Source organism: Chroicocephalus ridibundus, chromosome 24 (genome assembly GCF_963924245.1).
Source record: "Chroicocephalus ridibundus chromosome 24, bChrRid1.1, whole genome shotgun sequence".
NCBI lineage: Eukaryota > Metazoa > Chordata > Aves > Charadriiformes > Laridae > Chroicocephalus > Chroicocephalus ridibundus.
Window position 1 is genome coordinate 2,125,391 of NC_086307.1, and position 16,385 is coordinate 2,141,775.

Below are 16,385 nucleotides of genomic sequence, written 5' to 3' on the forward strand. Positions count from 1 at the left end.
AAAAGACGCAGCAATCGCTTATTGCTTAATATGAAAAAAAAAAAAAAAAGAAAAAAAAAAACCCACCCAGATTATTTTTCTATTACCGTGCGCTAGGGCAGGGTGCAGCTAAAACGGGCGGCTGCAAGCGGTGGAATTCCCCCTCCCCGAGCGCCGGCTCGGCCGCAGCACACAACGGCACCGACCAAACGCTCCGAGAAAGCGGCTGCCAGTTCTTGTCCCACCAAAAGCACCGCGACGCTCGGCTGTGTTTGGATTTATGATTAAGGAAAAAAAAAAAAACAAAACTCCAGGGCTTCTGCAAACACCAACTCACAAAGGCTAAACAGCCCTCTCGCAAATGGAAGGGGCGAGCGGCCAAAAGGCTCCCTAGCATAGGAGAAGCCTAAGAATAAAGGCGATAAAGATGGCCAGGAACAGCCCCCCACCGCAGCAGCCCCCCCAGGAAAGCTCACGGGAGTGAAAGGGGGCTGGCGGAGCCGGAGGTGGCGCGGCAGCAGATGACAGCAGCTCTGTATTGAAGATTAAACCCCGGCGAAGGCCAGCCCTGAGGTGAGACGGACGCAGATGGTAGACACAGTGCTTAGAGACAGGGTTCAGCGACGGTTTTTGTCAGAGTTAGGTTGATGGTTGGACTCGATGATCTGAAAGGTCCCTTCCAAACCCAGGCAATTCTAGGATTCTTTAAGATGAGTCTGGGCGAGGACACGTTAGAAAGACAGGACTCTTCATCCCATCGTTCTGAACTTCCAACGCTCCAAACCGGGAACTTGAGAAACCGAAACACTCAACCCTCGCTCCTCCCTGCTGAACAAACCCGGGGAGGGGGGTCTCACCTCCATCCACAACCAGCTGATCCTCCTCCAAGAGGAACCTCCTTCAGGCCCTGAAGCAGTTGACTTACACCCATCTGCTGCATCCTAACAGCGGACACGACATCCTAACGTGGACACACGAGCCGCTCCCACCACCGCTGACCGGTGCCAGGCTTCCTCAGGAAGGTTTAACACATAAAAGCAGCCTCCAGCAAGGGGGGATTTGAAGAGGTCAAACTTTCTTGTGACACCAAACCACTGCTCAGATCAACTCCCCGACACTGCAAAGGCAAGGGGCACAACACCAATTAAACGCTTTTTAATCGCCTGCTCTTGAGGGGCAAAAACATCGCACCTAGAGCTCGCAGGTAGCTGCGCAAAGGGAGCGGCAGCTCTGAACGAGCCAAGAGAGAGCGCGCAGTCCTTCGTCGCCCTCTCCTAGCAGGGGGCAGCCCAACCACTACTCTGTCGGTAACGAAACAAGAGGAGAAATCAGACCAGACACAAAGGGGACGCTAACGATGCTGCTAGAGTTATTCCACCATCACCTTTGCAGCACAGCGGCTGGTAAGACCACGGTACCGGGATACAGGCCAAGTAAAAGTCAACAGTTGCTTTCTTGGGCAGCCCGGACCTTGTTTTTCCTTCTCCCAACAGTGTTATTTTGCGCCCATCTTCCTTGCTCGTGAGACAAGGGTCTGTCCCACAGCTCCCAGCTGAAGGTAGAAGCAAGAGTCATGAATTTGCTTCCTTAATCCCTATTCAGTCCATGATTTGGGTGGGCTTTGGCAAATCGGTTACCTGCCTACAAAGCACAACTCTGCGCTCGTGGGGGTTCACGGCTTTGGGTTCGAATGGCACTTTGACAGCGTAAATAGCACCAGGAACGACCATACTTCCAGCTAGCGAGGAAAGCTTGTGGCCAGAGGAGAACCTGAAAGCTCCTCTCCGCGTCCTCGCAGCCAGGGATGCCGGCTAACCGGCCCACAAAGGGAGCCCAAGCCAGTTTTTAGAGTTTGTCCTCAAACTAACCACAAAAATCGAAGTCCTTGGCCAGGCCAGCACCCCACTCAGCAACTGTCAAGCGATTAAGCAGCTCCCGGTTAAGAGCTATGTACCGTGGCAATGTCAAACACCTTTTACAGGCAGCAGCAAAGCCACAAAACTTTAAAGGACGGTTGTAACGCCCCTCGTTGTCAAAGTCAGGCTGGTGCCGGAAGCGTTTGAAGACTGTTTCAATCACCCTCCTGCATTTAAACTCAGTCGCGTGGGATGAGGTTGGGGATGCGTTTCTGTCATCAACAAACAAATCTTATTGTTAAACACGCGGCGCAATTATTACGGAGACTGCCGCGTTTCGCAGGGCAGCCAACCCGATGCTTTTTTTAATTAACACAGGTCAGGGATGCGTCCTTACCCACCCCCGACGCTTAAGCGGCCCGCCGCCTTCGCCAACGTGAAGAACTTCAGGGTCTCTCTACCTCGTATTTATGCTTCCGCTGCATGTAAAAGCTATTTGAGAAATGAAAGAAATGGATCAGCTGTCACCGCCGGGGCTTCGATAGCACTAACTGAAAGGCAGAGCAGGAAAACAAACACAAACCCGACGGCACTTCAGGCTGCCTGCCAGCTACTTCTGATAGCATAACAAGCAGCTCTATTAAAAAAAAAAATCCGGGGCCAACACGCTGCAAAAAAAACCCCCCAGTTTACTTGATCTTGCAAAGTGTCAGGAGGATTCACTCATTCTTTAAAGAGAGATTTAGCTGCTCGTTCACTGCAGAATATGACTGGTATGTACATACATGTGCTCAGATTTATATCACATTTAGTCAGGATAAATTGCTTCAATAAATTCTATTCTTAAGAACAGGCAGAGTAAGCAGATGATTGGATACTGGGAACACGTTCTCATTCCTCTTCCTGCAGCCGCGGGACAGTATTTCACTGTTTTGATGATTTTTAGCATGTTGGAAACAGCGAGGGGAAGCGAAGAAATGCAGACAGATTACTCAAGCGTTCTTCAAAGTTCTGTCAGCGCAGCCCCGACGAGCAGCTGCCGTCTCTCGGAAAACAGAAAAGACATTTTCAACCAAAGTAGCCTGCGCTCCCCACGTCCGTATGTGGGGTTGTGTTTTTTCCTCTCTCTTGCCTTATTAACGCATGCAATTAACCCATAGGCTGTCTGTATAAGACACAAAGAAATAAACCCAAAGAAAGGGTTTAAAAGAAACCCTTTAAAGAAAAGAAACAAACCCAAAGCCGCGCGTCGCAGCAGCCTCGAGTGTCTCCTGTGCTGATAATCAGGCACCCCTTGGAGTTTGCACAGGGGATTTAAGAGCACAAATTTCCCGAAGATTGGCTGGTACAGAGCAGTGCTCTCAACGGGAGCGACTCCTCCGGAGCACGCACAGCATGCGGAAAACCAGAATAAATCTGAGCTTTGCATCCAAGAGCGCGTCTGCTCCATAGCGGGTCTCATCCCCACCTTCAACCGCGGCTTTAACTCCTCACCAAAGCAAGGGGATGTTTCCAAAGCCGGACACGCGTAGCCAGGACAACGGCCACACTCCACCATTCCTCCAGCTTATCCAAGGCTGTCGGCGCCGGCAGAGCAACGACGACGTTTTCCTGAAGTTAATCTCCTTCTCCATTTGTTGGGGACGTCGCCTCTCCTTCCTTCTGGCACCGAGATCAAGGAGAAATATTAGGTGGCGGGGTCGGTGGGTGCCAGGACGCGGGGCTGACATGGAGCCGAGGGGAGGCTCGCGTTGCGATGGCATCTGAGGCGAGGGGCAATTCCGCAGAGCCCCAGGGCAACATTCTCCCGAGCCTTATTCCCAGCTCCATCACTGCAATCTCGGGCAACCCACTCAGGATCGTTTAGCAGCTGGAAAAAAACCAAACCTTCTAGAGATTAAACGCACCCCCACATCGGCTCCGTTTATTCCATCGCCGCGTGAATTGTATTTGGAGGACGTGAAGATATTTAAAGTTTTTGATTCCGCAAAGCCTTTCGTTAATTCAGGTCCTTCGCCGGGAGGGATCGCACGCGATTTTAAAGGAAAAAAGTCATCAAGCGACAGCTGATGGGTAATAAAGTTAAGTATTTTGCTGTGTGCGCTATGAGGCAGCGTGTTTTAAACGTCCATTAACAAGAGAGCATTTTGGGCAGCCCGAGGCCTTACTGATAGCAGAGGGCTTCTGTTAAGTTCAGAAGAACCGCAAAGACATTGTTTCGGAGACGATTATTGGGCTGACGAAGAAAGAATCGGAGACAATCTACTTTGAGGCTTTGGAAAACCCGAGTCAGGGGTGCGAAGGCGGTGGTGCAGACGCCACATCAATTTTGTACGCGATACACCAAGCGCGCTGCAGATTGCTTAACAAATAATTCAGTCGGCAGACCCACCCGGAACTCGCGGGAAGAATTCCCTTGCGAAGAGTCAAGAGAATTAAAAAAAAAAAAAAAAGGAAAAAAAAAAAAGAAAGCCCTCAAACAAATCAAAATATGGAATTCGCACCCGCAGAACTCAAACCATGCGCCATCCCCTTAGAACCATGGAGGCTCATAAATGGAAAAAATCTATCACGGGCTGAACCTGGGCACAAGAGCGATGAAGGTGGCGATTTGCTCCTCTAACGGACACGAGGAGACCTACGGGCTTTGGGACAGCCGCAGCGAAGAGAAGACTATTGGCCACTTTTGAACTGTTTTGTCCTCTCAGCGTTTAACAGAAGAAAAGCCTTAACGTTTCAGAATACCTATCACCTTAGGTCAAATACATTTAGAACTATGATTTAACGAACCTCTTTGCAATGCCTGGTGTGGACAGGATCAAGGTATCAGTGAGGATCCCAAATCTAGGCGAGCCCCTGCGAAGGGAAGGCAGATGGAAACGAAGGGTTTTGGCCGCAGCACCAGACGCACAACACGTCGCTGTGCCTCCTTCTACACAACAGAGAGGGAAGAGAAGGGTCTTCCCAAAGAGCTGCGTACGGCCGCAGTCAGAGCTGGACAAGCCTTTGGCAGTTTTGTGGTGACAAAGCATTTTGGAACTTGGAGGAGATTCACAAAGCCCCCCCTCCCCCCGACCACCATTTCAGGGATGTAAAGCTCCACATGCATTTCAAACGGGTGCTTTGGAAGCTGTGAGTCCAGGATCGCGGGGCGATTTGGGTTGGATGGGGTCTCGGGTGGTCCCTAGTCCAAGCTCCTGGTGGAAGTAGGGTCAGCTGTGGGGTCAGACAAGGCTGCTCAGGGCTTCGTCATCCACCTGCCTATCCACCCATCCTTCTTCTTCACCTTTCTCCCTCCACTTCCCATATTATTCTATCCCCTCACGCTCCTGTAACGGCTTTTAATGGCCAAAATCCTCTCCCGCTGCCTGCACACAAACCTCCATTATTTCCCCCCCGATACATCCCGGCTTTGCAAATGTGATACCTGCAGACAGTGCGGCTCCTGCTGTTGATGGGTTTTATTTTCTTTTGCGAGCAAATGAGCGCTAAGCGGGAGTTTCTTAAGCGCCATTTCGGAGATGGGGAGGAGAAGTGCTCAGGGCAGACCCAGCTCAGCAGGTCGCAGCAGTTTGGGTTTGAGCGGCATCTCCTGCCTCCATGGGTTGTAAGCAGCATCCAGATGAGTATCGGGAGGTAGAAGAAAAGCCCCACATGGGAGGCAGGAAAAGCTCCCAAAGCCAAATCTGGTCTCCAGGCCTTAGGAGGAGCTGCTGAGACGCAGGGATGAGGCTCTTCATCGACAGTTGCTTTTGCAAGGAGTTTTCCAACCCGTCATCAGCATAATCACCAACGGACACGGAGCTGTTGGAGCGGGGCCGGAGGAGGCCCCGGAGACGCTGGGAGGGCTGGAGCCCCTCTGCTGTGGGGACAGGCTGAGAGAGCTGGGGGGGTTCAGCCTGGAGAAGAGAAGGCTCCGCGGAGACCTTCCAGCCCCTGCCAGTCCCTCAAGGGGCTCCAGGAAAGCTGGGGAGGGACTCTGGAGCAGGGAGGGGAGCCATGGGACAAGGGGGAAGGGTTTTAAACAGAAAGAGGGAGATTTAGGTGAGATCTGGGGAAGAAATTCTTGGCTGTGAGGGGGGTGAGCCCCTGGCCCAGGTTGCCCAGAGAAGCTGTGGCTGCCCCATCCCTGGAGGGGTTCAAGGCCAGGTTGGACGAGGCTTGGAGCAACCTGGGCTGGTGGGAGGTGTCCCTGCCCAGGGCAGGGGGTGGCACTGGGTGGGCTTTAAGGTCCCTTCCAACCCAAACCATTCTGTGATTATTCTTCCTTATGACTTTTCACAGAAGTCCACCAGGAAACAAGAGAAGGCAAACGAACTGCTGGGATGGGGCGCAGGAAGGGGGTCCAGTCTAGGACCTTCCACTCGAGTAGTCTATTTATGTCCCCCAGCTCAGGCCCTCCCTCTCTTGCACGCAATTCTCCCCAGTCTGATAGGAAAGTTCTGCCTTTTCCCACCATTACTGCTGAATTCCCGGCTCATCCCTTCACCACACCAACATCCATTCACGCACAGACCTTACTCGTCCCAATCCCCCCCCACGCCTCCCCCGAGAAGGGCGGTAGCTGGCAGGTACATTAAACGCTAACAAAAAGCATCATTTTAAACTTGGCAATGAACCACCACCTGGGTGAGAAGTTCTACAGAGGTGAAAAGCGATGCCCTGGGTCGGATACAGACAGGATGGTGTTGTCATCTTTAAAATTAAGTGTGTATTTCGCCCATCTAAACGGGCTCTTGGCACTTGCAAGGTATCCAGGGAAAGCTGAAACTCCCCCCCTTCCCGTCCAAATGTGCCGAGCTGCCCATCAGATCCTCCGTTTATGATGAAGACCTTGACTGGGACACACTGGTCTGGGGATAAGCTGGTTTCGCTTACCTCGATAACCAAAATTTCCACTTATTTAAAGAGTTCAATTCTTCCTGCAGATATTAAAGTCAGCCCATATGCTACTTTCCCCCTGGTAGACCAGTCCATAAACTGAAGTGGTCCCAAAGCGTGTTAACTAACCCATTAAGAAAAAACGAAGCCCGTTATCCTCGTCTAGACAGACACCTAGGGGTAATATTTTAACTCCCTTAAAAGGAATTTAGACATATTACATGCATCAACAACAGCAATGAAAGACCAGCCTTCCTGCAAAGGATTTCCCCCAGGACGCGTGTTGGCACCTCACGGAACCCATTTTAAAAACTTCCATTTGGAAACAGTTTGGGAAGAGACACGAGAAGCAGGATACACGTTTTTCCAAGAGCACGCTTGGCATTTACGGATCCTTTCATCCGCGGTGCTCTATACCCTTTTTCAAATGCACTATTTTAGCTTTAGAGAGGAAAAGCGTTGCCGAGGTATGCCTGCAGCCACAGGACAAGTCAAGCCGTGCTCCGGGTTGGCAGCATTAGCCTGATGCCACAGAAAGGGCCAGGGTCAGACTCTTAATTGTTTTTAGTATTGTTACCCACAGCCACACTTTCACGAGGGCTCGTTACTGCAAATATCCTAATGGTAAGTACGCTCCGTTGCCCTAAGGCACGGCAGGATCCAGGTAGGAGCGACAGACGTGGAGGTTTTGTGTTCGACGTGGGGGTTTTGTGTTGGCGGGGGTTTTTGTGTTGGTGAAGCTTTTACCGACCTGTTCCAGCTGAATTTCTGACAAGTGGCTGAGGTCTGGAAGCAGCTTCAAGCCAAGATTTGTAAATCTGAGTCATGCCTCTTCTGGTTTGCGAAAAGTCATGAGGAACTGGCCCCTCGTCCCCTCCGAGGACGTTGCTGGGTCTCTTACCCTCCCACGTCCAGCAGCCTCCAAGAGCCGCCCAACATCCACACCCAACACTGGGACCCTTAACTCCCACCAACTGGGAAAGCGTCCTTTTTTTTTTTTTTTCTTTCCCCCCTCTGGATCATCTCAAATCCCCATTAAAAAAAAAAAAAAACAAAAAAAACACACACAAACATTTTTCCTTAAACCTCAGCATTAAGATGGAAGAAACTGCCAGGTCATTAATTCGGCTGAACGTTGGGGGATAGAGTTGGTATGAAAAATGCTCTAAAAATAAGGCTCTATTGTTGTGCTTGCATGTGACTATTGTTATTGCAGGAATGCTTCTGCCCAACGCTCTTGCATCTGTGCCTTGCAAGACAAGCTGAAATACTTCAGATCCCAACGAACGCTTGGGCGTACGCAAAAATTGCTCTGCTTCGAGTTTGCCAGCTCAGCTCCCCAGCTCAGCTCCCCTCTCCAGCACGAACGCGCTCGCTAATAGACCAGTACAAGCACATTTCTGGTTTATTCCCATAAATCATAAGGATAAACTTTACATTAATACGACCGCAAAATTAAAGCTAGAGGTTGCACCAACTATGAAACAAAACCAAAAAGAGCTGCAGAGCAACCTCCTAAAAATAGGCTTAAAGTAGAACAGAAAAGACAAGCAAACTGCACGCTCTGCTGACAGAAGTCTCTCTCGGCTAAGTTTTACTCGCTTTGGAAGACCTGAGTGAAGAATGAGCTGCAAAATGGGTTAGAAGAAAGAAAACCGCTAGAGATAGGGACATGGAGAGAAAGGACGTACCGGGGGAACTTACTGTAAGTTGAGGTTGTGAGGGAGAGCTGCGGTGCAGAAACAAAAGGGCTGTTCGTTTCCAGCAGAGGAACAGACGCCTGCAGGTACGATCGAGCCTCCCTCGCTCTCCATTCCATTTATCTATGGTTATTTTTCAGATTCCACTAAAAGGCTTTGGTCTCCCATCGCGCTCTCTTACCCCTCAGATTTGCAACCTCCAAAAGAACAAACCGTTGCTTGGGCGCTGCACCGCGAAAAGGGACGATTTAGGGCATTTCAGTGTCAGTTTTAGAAGTCTGCCAAGAGTTAACGGCAATGGTGGAAGGACAAGGGGTGAGGAAAAGCAGACAAATCCCACGGGGTGTCTGCGCTGGTGCCTCAGTGTCAGGATCGGTGCCGACGCTGGGGTGATTGCGGCACCCAACACCCCAAAAAAGCTCTTACCAGGGGCTCTCGGGACAAGGGAGCTCATCCGAGACGGACGATGCCATCCACAAGCAAAAAGAGGAGACGCAGATGGTGCGGAGCGAGTGCCCCGTCCCTGTGTCACTGCAGGACAGGCGCTGGCACAGCCATTGCAACCGTTTTACTCTCTAAACACGAAAAAGCACCCTCAACAGTCAGATGTAAAAGCCAGCACAGACACTAGCCTCAGGCACGGAGGAACAAGTCCAAGCAAAGGTGCAGCTAAAGGTAAGATGTCTTTCTACCAACGGGCGATGCAGAAAACCTGTTTGCAGTTGTCCCGGGATATTAAATAGGGCAAAGAGTTTTGAAGAAGGGCGGAGGATCCAGGGAGGGCTGCGGCTTTTGTAGGAAAATTACAGTACTCAGCTGACAGCAGGAGCAAGAGCAGAACTGGATCAGAAACGGCGTTCTTGTAATAATCCCCACATTTACCAAAAGAGGAGAAACAAGTCTTCGTCACCCGGGATTACTGTGAGGTACAACCTGGGTACTACTACACCGACGGCAGGCGAAGCTTCTTTTCTCCTTCCATCGCTTTGCTCCTCGCTGCTCTTCCGCTTTTGGCACGGCAGTTTAATGGAAAAGGTAAAACAGAGCTAGGAGTTAACTTTTTTTATGAGACTGAGCTACATGGGATTAATTCTCAGAGACTAATGAGTCGCAAGGCCATCCCAGATCAATTTGGGTAACTTTGTTGAGACCTGGGAGCCATGCCAAGAGCATTAACAAGCAGAGCCGCGATACAAACAAGCCTATTCAAACACAAATAGCGCTCAAGACACTAGACCAAGCCCCAAGGACAGGCAGTACACTGCTACTGGGAAGAAGAGATAAAACCACAATAAACTAGATTATTATAGATGGCTGCACAGGATGTGTGCTGTAGCATACATCTTCCTACAAGAGAATATACAAGATCGCCGGCAGGCTCGAGACAGAAGCTGTAATTGCCGCTGGGAGCTGGAAGGGAGGTCGGTGGCAATGAAAAACCAAACTGCTTTTTTGGTAAGTACGAGGGAAAGGCAGGCAGGCTACGACGGCCATTTCTATTCCGCCAGCCAAAGGAGAAGGAAGTATAAGGCACTGCCCCGAGCTCTCAAAAATAGTAAGAGATTTCCCACTAAAATGCAAGGAAGGAAACATGTTGCTTTGAGACCGTTCCAGGAAAGGCTCTTTATTATTTTTCTAAGTGCAGTCATTAACAGCTCTCTGCCTCCGGCTTCCTGACCGTCGAGCTGAACATGCAGCACACCGAGCCCTGAGCAGGCTGGGATCGGCAGGGTCTGCCCCCAGCAAACGCACGGAGGGGACCCCAGCGCTCCCCACAGCCCTCGGCTGGGGTTTAGCGTCGGCATTCCCCACGCCACGCCCTGGATGAACGTACAACACCGCGGTGATGATTTGGAGCACCGTCAACCATCGTAAAATGGGGTAAAAACAAATAGGTCAAGTTCTTCCTCAAAAAAAAAAAAAAACCCACCAAAAAACCAAGCCACTTTAACATTTTGGCATCCCTCTCGCAGGGTTAGCTCTACAACACAGGGCTACGTGCCCAACCTGCTTTTAGGTGCTTTGTAAAGTCAATTTGGCACCTAATTTCCACCGGTGAACAACTGCTGACTCTCAAACTAAATTAAGTGCCTGCAGGGACTGTGAAAGAGCTTGTTCTGCTCCTTTGGGTGCCCAGATCTCTGTTTGACTATTTATCGCCGGCTATTATACACCCAAAGCCCTTGCGAAAGATTTTAAGTTTTACAGGGAGAGGCCACCACCGAGCCTGGTGAAAACGCGCAGGCTGCTGTTAGTCCTCGGCTTTGACTTTAAAGTTATTTCGGGGTGCGAGGGAAGGAGTGAGAATGTTTGCTTTGTAACCAAAAAGCTACAAGAGAGCTTAAAATTGTCATCTGGGAAAGAAGGCCAAAAGCCGATGCTATAAAATCTGCTTTAGAGGCATAACACCCTTATGCTTTATAAGCTTGATAAAGCAAACCCAACTGTATAAACTGGAATATTGGCAAGGAACTCACTTGAAGTAAATCTCCAACAGACATCCAGTATTTAACAAGTCATTACGAGTTAACCTACAGCGCGGGGGCGGCGGGGGGGAAGCAAAGTCCAACCACTTACCATCCGACTGGACCTTTCTGGGTCTCCAGCGCTGCTCTCAAGCATGTAGAGGATCCTCTGTCCACAAGAGCATCCCCAAATTTATCGCCTCAATAGCATCAAAGATGCGCTACACCCTCACTTCTCGCTTGCAAGTGCCTTAAAACATCCTCGGAGCTTCATCACCCCCACGAGCTGCAGTCGCTGCTACCAGAAGATCAACGTTTCCTACCAGGCATGACATTTGGCCCTAAAGTTGACTTAAAAAGCAGCTCTCTTCAGCTCACAGGGGAGATAATTAACGGCCCGGCTGCACAGAGCGTTTCCAGGCGCTTTGGGAAAAGGGGCAAACCTCACATGAAGCAACAGCCGCCGACATGAGTCGCTCTGCTCCTCTCAGCGCGCGAGCGGTGGGATGGGGAGGCATGGTCAGCGTCCTGTCAAACGTAAAACAAACTCCCCTAAACCAGCACATCAGCCACGGGAGACTTCACCGAGACCAGAAAAGCTTTTCCCCTGCACTTAGAGCAACAAACCCCCTCGGCTGAGAGCTCCAGGCAGCCAGGAGGCGTTTCCCAGCACAGCTTCCACCAGTCCTCCCAACTACACCACTTACACTGCGTATAACCCTCTTACAAACAGTAACGAGTTTTCCGTTACCATAACAAAAAGCCTAATTTGTTCACGCTGCCTCCACGTGAGGGTCTGGCAGGATGAAAACCATTAGAGAAGCTCCCTTGTCCAAGAGCCTCCTCGCGCTGGCCACCTTCCAGATCAGATCTGGCCTGCCCTCCGACTTTGGAGTAAGGTGTTGGAGAAAGTCTGGTGTCACCTCGGGGTGGCTGGGCCCCAGCCGAGCCATGGGGCCGCCCGTACACCACCAGCAGCACAAAGGGAAGGATACTGGGGGTTTTCTAAGCTATGCAGAACACCGTGGTGAAAAAAAAGCGAGACCAACCGCAAGAAGCTCAAGTGATGAAGGACAGTCCTTCAGGACGTCATTCTGCTCTCTAACGTCAAGCTGACTGACACCAGGGTGTGAGCGCTCCTTGGGTTCGGTGGTTTCGAGGTGCGAGGTGGTCAGATTTCATGGCACTAACAGCAGGCATCCTCCTCCTCCTTTCACGCTCAGATTCCTGAGAGAGAAGTAGCTGCTGCTCTTCAAATACCTGCTTTAACTGCTCCTTGCCAAACATCACCAAAGCAGCCGTAGCTTGGCAAAACATGCCTTAACGCAGGCAAGGTCTCTCTTGTGAGGTGCCAAGTATCAGATTTCTAATGTGAAAAGGCATCTGTCCAAAGGGTTTCAAAGCGTTTGATGGACACAAGACAAAATCCAACATAAACCAGCAAGTCAGCAACTTCCCAGGCAAGAAGACGGAGAAAGATCATCTCTAAATCATCATCCGATTACTCATGTGCTGAAGTGGTGCTTCCCCTCCTAGTTTCTGGAAAAAAAAGATGGACTCTACAAGTTGCCTCCAAGGCATTTACGCTAAGACCGAGGGAGAGACCAAAGTGCTAGACCCTGACACCAGGACTCACTGGCAGCACCCAGCCAGCTCTCATCAAAGACGGCATCCCACCTCAACATCGCGACGACCAGCAAGGCCCCAGCCATGGTCTATCATCTACCGGCTGCCCCAGGACCTCCTCCAAAATGGGAGAAACTACATGGAAGACCCTGAGTCTCCCCACTGAGGTCAAACTTCTAATTCCCACCGCTGCTGTCACCTCTGAGGTCAGAGCAGACCCTGCGTCTTTGGCTTAGACCCAGAGGTACACCTTGTCACTGGGAGCAAGGTAACAACCTAAGCGTGAGCTCTGAGTGACAACAGGCGACAGCAGACCTGTATCCAACTGTGGAAGGCAGCTCTGCAGAGAGGGAATGAGGAGTCCTGGCGGATAACAAGATGCCCACAGGCCAGCAACGTGTCCTTGTGGCCAAGAAGGCCAATGTTCTCCTGTGGTGGCCAGCAGGGCGAGGGAGGTTCATCCTCCCCCTCCGCTCTGCCCTGGGGAGGCCACAGCTGGAGCACTGGGTCCGGTTCTGAGCTCTCCGGTTCCAGAAGGACGGGGAAGTGCTGGAGAGAGTCCAGCGGAGGCTACGGAGATGCTGAGGGGCTGGAGCATCCATCTCTGTGCTGGGGAAAGGCTGGGAGCCCCGGGGCTGTTCCGCCCGGAGAAGAGCAGGCTGAGGGGGGATCTCATCAACGCTCAGCAATGGCTAAAGGGCGGAGGGTGAGAGGATGGGGCCAGACTCTTCTCAGTGGTGCCCGGGGACAGGACAAGGGGCAACGGGCACAAACTGGAACATGGGAAATTCCATCTCAACATCTTTCCCGTGAGGGTGCCGGAGCCCTGGAAGAGGCTGCCCAGAGAGGGTGTGGGGTCTCCTGCTCTGGAGAGATTCCAACCCACCTGGACGCCATCCTGCGCGACCTGCTCTGGGGTTGGAGGAGATGATCTCCAGAGCTCCCTTCCAACCCCTACGATTCTGTGACACCGCACAAACCTTCGCCACCATCTCAAGCAAAAACCTTTTCTTCCCTCCTTCACACCACAACCAAGCAAACCCTTGCAGCCCACAGAAAAAGATGCTCTGGGCAGAGATCACCGGGCAGGAAACCTCTCTGGCGTTGCTTCCAGCAGGCTGGAATTTGTAGCACGACGGCACACAGAGAGAACAGACTCTCCAAGACGCTCACAGGCAGCCTCCGGATCTCGGCACTACAGCTCTCGGGTCGCCTTGCGCTCCTTCATTAGCGGCGATACATCTTCAGCTATCTACTTCTTCACAGCAGGGACAACATATTGCAAGAGATCTACTACAGGAGAGAGAAATAATTCAAGTTTAAGAAAGGGAGGAAAAACCTAAGAGACCCACTGTTTCTTACTGAGCAGAGATAATTATAAGAAAGCCATGACAAGCCTTAGAGAACGCGTTATTTTACCTAGGAAATGCCTAAGTGACCTAGAAACCGGAGTCCCATTTCCTGAAATTATTTAGCCGCTTAAGAGCCCTTGTTTCAATGAAAGTGTGTGTTGGGGGGGGAAGCTGCCGAAAATGGGACGTAAGAGCCCAAGTCAAACTTGAACACATTTTCCCTATGTGCGTGAAGAGTTTTAAAGGAAGATCAAAGTCAAGGCTGCGCGGAGTTAAGAACAGGAGAGCCTCTTATGTGAGCGACTACCTATGGATAAAACTCTTGCCAATGAATTAAAATCAGGGAAATAGCACCAGCGGGACAGGGGACAGAAAGGCACCAGCTCTCCTATGTACACGTTGGTCATAAAGTAAAAATATTTCGTCCCACCTGTTATTATTTACATCACATGTGGGCATTTTTATTTATTTAGCATTCAAAAGCACACACATTTTTATGGCGTCATTATTTGATATGCGAGCCCTAAAATCAGAGGGGAGCAAGAAATATTCCAAATATAAGCAATGTCTAGAAATCCGGTACATTATTGTGAGTTGTTTAACTAGAAGTGCATTCTGCCTTCGGAATGATTGCCTTTTAGCAGCGAACAAAGCAATGATTTCCTATATATAGTTTACATAATTCAAAATGGGAAACCTTACACAGATGAAGAATACAGCGTCCTAAACGTGGATCATACAAATGGGCGCTCTATATCCATTAAAAATAGAGAGCTTTCCAAAAAAAACAAAGGAAAAGAAAGCAACGTGGGGAAGAAAGATGAAAGACACCCACGCGAAGAAGAGTGAGCACTCCTCAGGAAGATTCTCACCCCCTCCACCAGAAAATGTATTTGCCCATTAAAATGCTGCCAACACACTTCAGGATTGCGTTCAAAAATAAAAGAAAAAAAAAAAAAAATCACATTTCGTCATGTTGGCTTTGCACATGGCTTGGTCCGAGCGAGGATCCGGACGATGAGCAATGCTCGCTCTTATATAAACTCTCCAGGTTTGTAACAGCGCACTCTGCCATATAAAGATTTCTAATCCGATTAAGGTCGTAGATAAACTTCCTCAGCCCTGTTTTCATCCAGTAAAAATCTCCCCCGCGCTGCGGGATGCTCAGCCAAAGTCTCTGCTTTCACATTTTCGGGACCCGACGGTTCGTTCCAGGAGACCTGGCACCCAGCTGCTGTCACCCCTGGTGACAATCTGCCTTTGCATCTCATCTCCCTCCGCTCCTCGTCCGGCGCCATTCTACCAACACTCAAAAAGAAAAGAGGGAATATTCCTACGGCTGGAACAGCAGCAAAACGGCCCGTGAGTGGCTACCAAGCCTACCTTCAGATGCCGCTGCAAGGAGAACAGCACGGAGCAGAAGAAAACTTCGCATTTCACTGCAAGAAGATCAACTGGCAAAGCTTTCCCTGCCCACACGCAACCTACTTCAACCTCTCCAGCAGCGGTTCCAGCTCGCTTTCCAAACTTCTAAGGATTTCCAGCATCTTCAGCCGTGGACACGACCAGCTGTGCCTCTAGAAACAAGTATATTTTAAACGCCAGCTACTTTAAATAATAGCGAGCACCAAGCGCTTAGCGATTTGAAGGTTCGTTCCCTTCATCTCAGCAGACTCGGCACCAACAAGAGCTTTTGGCAGAAAACCCAAAAAGCCGCGTTCTGCTCCAAGTCTGGTTTACTCACTTTGGAAGCAGTTAAAGGGTGTAAGAGAGCTCGGTAGGGTTAGTTACACAGGTATAAATACACTCTTTTGGGTATTGCTTATTCCCCAGCACTGCCAAGTCCACATCTAGCCAAGTCCTTAATACGCTGAAGTCTGTGAAAGACGGCTTTTTTATTATTATTATTTTAAATAGTAACAATGGTATTCAGGACGAGGTCTCTGCCAGCCGGGGCTGAAAACATTCTCCATAAGCACGCAAAAAAAAAGAAAAAAAAAAAAAAAAGAGAGAGAGAGAGAAAGCTGGGCAAGAGCTCTGCTAAGAGCAGCACCACAAGCGCAGCAGCGCGGCTCCGAAAGGCAGGGAAATGGGGAACTTTGCAGCTTTACTCCCTTTGGAATGCCCGGCCCAACTCGCTTTTCACACTAAAGGACTTCAACCATCTTTTTTTTTGGGGGGGGGGGGGGGGGGGAGAAGGGGAGGAAAATGCCTTTGTACGGCTTCTCTTTTAGGGTTTTTTCGGTAGCCGTGCCTCACAAAGAGCGCTCAGAGCTCTGCAGAGAGAGAAATACCCCCAGTGGGCAGCACGTCCCGTAGCTGGCAGAGGAGCTTTATTTATTCATGACCCAGCTTGCAGCGGCTGGCACGGCCTCTCCACCGCCGCTTTCTTCTCTCGTGCGAGGGTGGGACAGCAGAGCGGCATTCCAGACCGCCGTTCCCAATCCCAACACGTTGCTTTCGTCGGGAAAATTGATTAAATGGCTGCTGTCGCCTGGGGAGCTCCGCTCCGTGCCTGTCCCCACG

General features: G+C 50.5%; 1 protein-coding gene across 3 annotated transcripts in view; it reads right to left on the reverse strand.

The window, feature by feature from the left end:
• LOC134526776 (cyclic AMP-dependent transcription factor ATF-7) overlaps positions 1-16,385 on the reverse strand; it is a 69,371-nt gene that overhangs the window by 47,898 nt on the left and 5,088 nt on the right. The window contains exon 1 of one of the 3 annotated variants that reach the window (XM_063358969.1): positions 15,243-15,263. The exons of 1 other annotated variant lie outside the window; for it this stretch is intronic. The gene's annotated coding sequence lies outside the window, so the exon portion shown is untranslated. Of the gene's footprint in view, positions 1-10,993; positions 11,019-15,242; positions 15,264-16,385 lie in introns of those variants that run through there. One more of the 3 variants, XM_063358968.1, reaches the window with a different exon arrangement.